General features: G+C 32.7%; 1 pseudogene; it reads right to left on the reverse strand.

The window, feature by feature from the left end:
• Window positions 1-4617: 4617 nt before the first annotated feature.
• The window catches only part of LOC106344689, a 21017-nt pseudogene continuing 18904 nt past the window's right edge, over window positions 4618-6730 (reverse strand).

Genomic DNA, 6730 nt, shown 5'->3' on the forward strand with positions numbered 1-6730 from the left:
GTCAACCCAAAGTGGCTCCGCCACTGATTTTAGATGACACGGATAAGATAATTACTATTTATAAAATATATAATAATTATCATATCATTTACTATTTATCAAATTTTTAAGAAAATATGTGTTTTATTCTATACTTCTTATGTTTCAAAATAATTGGTGTTTTAGATTAGTGCACAATTATCAAAAAACTTTTATTTTATTTAAAGAATAAGATTAAAATATTAGTTAAAAATTATTTAGCCAGTTACAAAATAGATTACAAAATATTATTGATTACAAAGAGCTTTTAATAAAGTTAAGAGTTATATTAAAGGTTTATAGTGATTTAAACTTCGAACTATTTTTAGATCGGAAGAAAAACCATTAACAAAAGTTTTATGTTTTAAACCCTCAATTAAGATTTCGTTAGTACATTAACCTCTTCGTTAAAAATTATGTCTAAAGTCGATGTAAAACGTTAACTTAAAACGTTAAATTTCATTAAAATGAAAAACGACATATAGTTACACAAAAAAACACGCAATTGTAAACGACATCGTTTAATAACAAAAAAGCAAAAGAAAAGAGCTCAATTAACTTGAACCCGGGTTCCTTTGCCTTCAGCATTACTCATTTTCCGCTTGGACTACTTTAGATACATTTTTGTAAGTTACATTGTTTCGTATTTGAACCTTCTTGGTCCATTTGATTTCGAATCAACCGATCGTGAAGAGAAATAGATCTTAACCAAAGTGATAAAACCGGTTCAATCGTCACCAGGAGTAATCGTTCCGGTTAAGAACCATCCTCGCCCATCCAGACCTTTCCTTACCTCTCCCTCTCCTACCGACTTCCACCGGATCCGCCTCCGCTCCGTCTTTAACCTCCTCCAACAACACCTCAGATCTGAAGAGCTACTCAGATCTAGGGTGAGGTAACCGGATCGTGGAGCCTGTGGAACTGTCTACAAAGTGATCCACCGTCAAAGTCTCTCTTATACGCGCTCAAGGTGATCTACGGTAATCAAATCGTCTATGGGAAGTGAGCACACGACTTTACAGAATCAAATGGACCAAGAAGCATCAAAGAAACAAAAATGTAACTAATGACCGTGATTCATAAGTAGTCTGAGTGGCAAACAACTAATTGTGAATGCAAGGAAACTCGGGTTCGAAGCAAGGTTAACTATTTTTCTGTTATAAAACGATGTCCTTTACAACTGCGTGTTGTTTTTGTATAATTACATGTCCTTTTTCTTTAATGAAACTCAGCGTTTCAAGTTAACGTGTTACATCCACTTTAGACAGAATTTTTAACGGAGGGGTTAATACATTAACGGAATCTTAGTTGAGGGTTTAAAAACATAAAATTTTAGTTAAAGATTTTTCTTCCGATTTAAAAATAGTTTGGGGTTTAAGTCACTAAAAACCCTTATATTAAATATATAAAAACAACATCTATTTTGAAACATCAAAAACTTTCTTAAACATTGTATATTTTAAAACAGAGGGAATATGATTTATTGTTTACCTTTTTTATACAATGGTTCTTTGTTCAATTGGTTAAGGTGTTTTTGTGTGACTTACATTAACTGGGTTCAACCTCCGAGAATGACGAAAATTAATTTTAGCTATAAATGATTTCGTTTTGAACAATGATGTCATATTAGTTGTTTAAACAGTTGACTGCTATGGTAAATATAAATTTAAGCATGACTTCAAAAGGTTATATATTTTTTTAATTTATCTTCACTTCGCAATAAAATATGTAATTCTTAAAAGAAAATACGACTAAAAACTTCAGTTTGAAATAAACTGTTTTCCCTACTAAGAACTATTGAGTTCATTTACCAGAACATCAAGGTGAATTTGATAGTTGAACTTGAACAACCTCATGTTTATAAAATAAAGATGTGATTGCTAGATTCAAACAATATCTTAAAAAAGATTCAAGTAACTAAAACAGAATAGAATCTTATATCAGAAAAAGTTTGACTGCAAGGCCATGAAGAAACAAGAAACCATTAAAAATGAAAATGTTAGTAAGACTTTGGAAGAGAATGGCATATCTTATGTTTTATTATTATTTTGATGTCATGTTTTGATACAATAAAAATATTTTTAAAATGTTATAAATATATTTGTTGTGATATTAACATTTTGAAACATAATTATTTATATTGATTACTTTGTCTCTTTTGTTTTGGATTTGAATTTTTATCTTTGATCTTTTTTTGCTGGCTTTATATATCTGGAATGATATATATAAACATTGTTGGATACATTTTCATAAAAAAGATATGAACCCCACAATATTAATATGACATCAAAAGAGAACTTGATCATTTTAATTATTTTTGTTATATTTTGCTTATATTTTCTTATATTTTATATAGTATACTTGTTTTGCAAATTTTATATATGTCTTACATTAGCTTTTATTATTTTATTCATATACTTATTTATCATACTTGTGTAACTTTTATTTTTAAAGATAAATCTTTAAATTTAGTTGAGAATTATGTAAAAAATAATAATACTCTCTACGTTTCACAATATATGTAGTTTACTGTTTTAGAGATAATTTTATTGTTTTTAGCATAGACCCAAATCTGAATCAAAAACACACAAATTAAGAAAAGTACTTACAGCGCTGCTCGTGAAAAACATCAACGCCTTTCTTAAGGTGTTGAGGTACGGGTCCTGATGCTACGGTAGTTTCTGGTATCATGGAAGGGTCTTCGCTAGAACCGTCATGGGTATCACAATACTCACGACTCCTAGTGTCCACCTCTTTAGTCCGCAACATCTCCTTCTTCTCGGGGACTGGGTTGGTCGCAGGATCCAGTCCTATTTCATCCTCTCGAAAGCTTCAGAATCGAACATGATCTCTTCTTTGTCTTCCATCTGCAAAAACAATTAAATAGAGATACAAGACATCAAAAAAAATTTTGATTATTTTTTTTATATTTTGCAAATATTTTTATATAGTATTGTTTTGTAAATTTTCTGTCTTACATTAGTTTTTGTTATTTTATGCATACTTATCATATTTGTGTATCTTTCATTTTTAAAGATAAATCTTTAAATTTAGTTGAGGTTTTTTTAAAATAAAAAATAATACTTTCTACGTTTTACAATATACGTAGTTTTACTATTTTAGAGATAATTTCATTGTTTCAAAATATAAATAGTTTCACATTTCTAAGAACTTTTACCTTAATTAGATATAAGGTGACCAATCAAATTATATACACTTATTATGATTGGTTCAACTATATCTAATCTAAAAAGTATATATGATACATCCATGATCAGTGTCATTGTGAAATAAGTAGGGAATTTCTACTTGATAGAATCTTACTTGAGATCTTGGGATTGTATTTCACTTTATTTCATCAATAATATCATAGTTAAGCTCTCTCAGACTATATGAACTACAAGAAAATTGCAGATGGTGTTACCATGTATGATCCAAGATGCACCGTGCCTTGTCTCCCCAATTTCTTGGTGCTCACACGCAATGCTCCTAATCTCTCCAATTTCTTAGCAAAATGATCCAAGATGCGCCGTGCCTTAATTTTACTTGGAGAGAAATGATTTATAACTAAAAAATTATTGGAAAGAGAAAGGCCATTCTCAAAGAATAATCTTTTGACAAGATTGAATAGATTCACCTAATTGCTGAAGCCATCTCCGACCCATTTCCATTTTCATCTCTATATTTTTCTCCAAAATATAAAAATTCTATTATAAAGGTGAAATTGTTCCAATGTATGTTTTTATAATAGATTTTTTCTATTTATAGAGAAAATATAGAGATATGTTATTTACACGTCTAAATATAGAGACAAAAAGTAATTTTACTCCATTTTAGAGAAAAATATAGAGGTATATATCGACACTCTAACCTTTTCTTTGTCATCTTTTGAATAAATCATCACATGAAATATCATTTAAATGGTGTCATTAGTTAATCTAAGCACAACCAAACATCATCATGGGTCCCAGCCCAAGTTTAGTATGTCTAACCAATCATCAACTATATTTGTATAAAGTGCACCATAAAGGTGGCCGTTACAAATTTACAACAAATGACAATTCAATTCGGCCTGGGACGGATCCGGATATCCGAAAAATTTAGGGTATCCGGATCCGTGGATTTAATATCCGAATCCGGATATCCGGATTTCAGATATCCGTCTCTATATTCTATTATCCGCGGATATCCGGATCCGAATCCGGATCCGCAAAAATAATTAAAAATAATATTTTTTTAAAAAAAAACTAAATTTTTTAAAATAATACATAAATGGAATATTTATACAAGATTTATAAATATATATATATGTCTATAATATTGTAAAAACTAAAATATAATATTACAAAATTAATTTATGTATAAATATTATTATATAAAATATAAATATTAATGAAATTTAAAAAGTTAATGTGTTTTAAAAGTACGGATCCGGATCCGGATATCCGGACCTAAAAATTAAGATATCCGGATCCGGATCCGGTTTGGACGGATCCAAAATTTTACTATCCGGATTCGGATCCGGACACCCCGGATATCCTATTTTCGGAGCGGATCCGGAGCGGATCTCTGATCAAAGACCAATTTAAAAGTAAGAACTAATTAAAATTCATTTGATTACAAGAAGTTAAAAATCTGAGTGTATCTCTCGAACACACATCGCAATGTCACTGTCAACGAGAGAAAACAAAAAGAAAGAATGAAAAATTGATGTTCTAAATCTAGGAATGAAAGAATGATCCATGTGATCATCTCAAAGAATGCTGAGACGAGACATGAAAGAGTTACAACCAAAACAAATACAGAGAACGATCTCAACTTGATACAATGGAAAAGAAAACATTTTACCCAAAAAATAGTTCAAGAGATGTTCAAAAAACGACCTCTTTTGGTTCTGATTGGATCCTGCTTTCACATGAATAGTAAAAGCCAAAGAAGGTTAATTCGTTCGTCTAGTGTCAGAGGACTAAGGAGGCTCTAAAAAGCCAAAATTAGTATAGACAAAACAGAGACAGAAATACTCAAGGGAGGGTGTCATAGAGTATTTATCCATTGAAAGAAAATTAACAGTAGCCTCTTCCACGGCTACGGCCACCACCACCACCACCGCGTTTTCCCTGTCCTCGGCCATGGCCTCTTTGACTGCCTCTACCACCACCGTATGAGACTCCTTCAAATGCTTTCTTAACAACCTGATGACTCGGCACACGTCCCTTCTTTGCGCCCACGTTATTACCCGCTCCAGTTGCAGGCCGTTTTACTCTGTCGTTGTTAGCCAAATAAAACATACAAAAGATAAGATTTTGCACATATGAAAAACAAGAAAAGAGACCTGCATATTGACTAAAAAGATGACTAAATCTAAGACCAAAAGATGATTGTGAATTTGGTAAAAATAGAGGCTTGTACCCAGTTGTTGTAGAGGCTAACGTCTTGGTGGCTTCTTTCCAAGAAAGACTAACACTCTTGTCACCTATAAACGAAGGCGCTTTTGCATGCAATACCTGTAATCATATAAGGACGGTTAGGTTTGCCTAACACTTCTTAATTAATGATCAGACTTTAAAAGGTTACAGAGATTTGGCTCTGTTTTCACATTTGTCATTGCCAATATGTTATTGCAAGTCCTAAGTCCAGTTGTTGCATTTTGCTTCTTTGTTTTCTGATAGCAAATTTAGTTACAATAAACCCCGAAAGAGAGATTGAGACGGAACAGGAAAAGACAGGACTGAGAAGTTACCACGCTTGACTTCTCCTCGTCTGTCTTGGCAGCCGACATGGCTTTGTTGTGCTCAGACGTTCCCTGAATTTGTTTCTTCATTGTTGCCTTGGTTAGATCCTCAACGCTAGCCAATCTGCAACGTCCGTTTATATTATAAAGGTAAATCTTAAATAACTAATCACATACTGATTCTTACAAGAAGAAATGTGAGGCTTTGTGTCTCTTGGGCCTGCTGGCGGGCTTCGGGAAGGACCTGAAACAAGACATAAGAGATATGGATTAGTGTAGGTTCAATAAGGAAACTATTTCCTTATAGTATTAGGAATAATACAATCCTTTTCCATCTAGGAAAACCTACGATCTATTTTGTATAAATAGAGGTCTAGGTTCTCATTGTTAGATACAGAAACATATAAACTCTCTAAAGCATAGAACACGCAACTAGTGCGAAGCTTGTAACGTTTTCGATTCATAGTGATATAGAGTTTGTCTCCGGTTTGGAGAGAACTCGCCAAACATATTGGTGTGTCGATTTACTTGTTACAAGAACAACCAAGGTCGATTCTCTACAAGTGGTATCAGAGCTAAGGCTAACCTAGATCCAAGTACAGAGATTTGAAGGCAAGATTCAATAAAACAAGCAAGCATAATACTTATCTGGTGTGGTAAGAAGGTCTCAGCTCGTGGTTATTGAAGCTTGAAGGTCACGGCGCGTTACATCAACCTGCAAAAACAAAGAAACAAATAGCTGCAAACAAAGAAACAAATAGTTTTCGGGTTAATAGAGAGATGGAAGCAACATCAAAGAAATTTGAAGTGGAGAAGTTCGATGGGAAGGGTGACTTTGGTCTATGGAAATACAAGATGCTATGTCAGTTAGAGATTTTTGGTTTGGGGTCTGTTCTTAAGGAGAGAGATCCTTCTACGGTGGTTGAAGGTGAAGAACAGAAGGATACTAAACTTGATCCTAAGGAGCAAGACAAGGAACTA

Source organism: Brassica oleracea, chromosome C5 (genome assembly GCF_000695525.1).
Source record: "Brassica oleracea var. oleracea cultivar TO1000 chromosome C5, BOL, whole genome shotgun sequence".
Taxonomy (NCBI): domain Eukaryota; kingdom Viridiplantae; phylum Streptophyta; class Magnoliopsida; order Brassicales; family Brassicaceae; genus Brassica; species Brassica oleracea.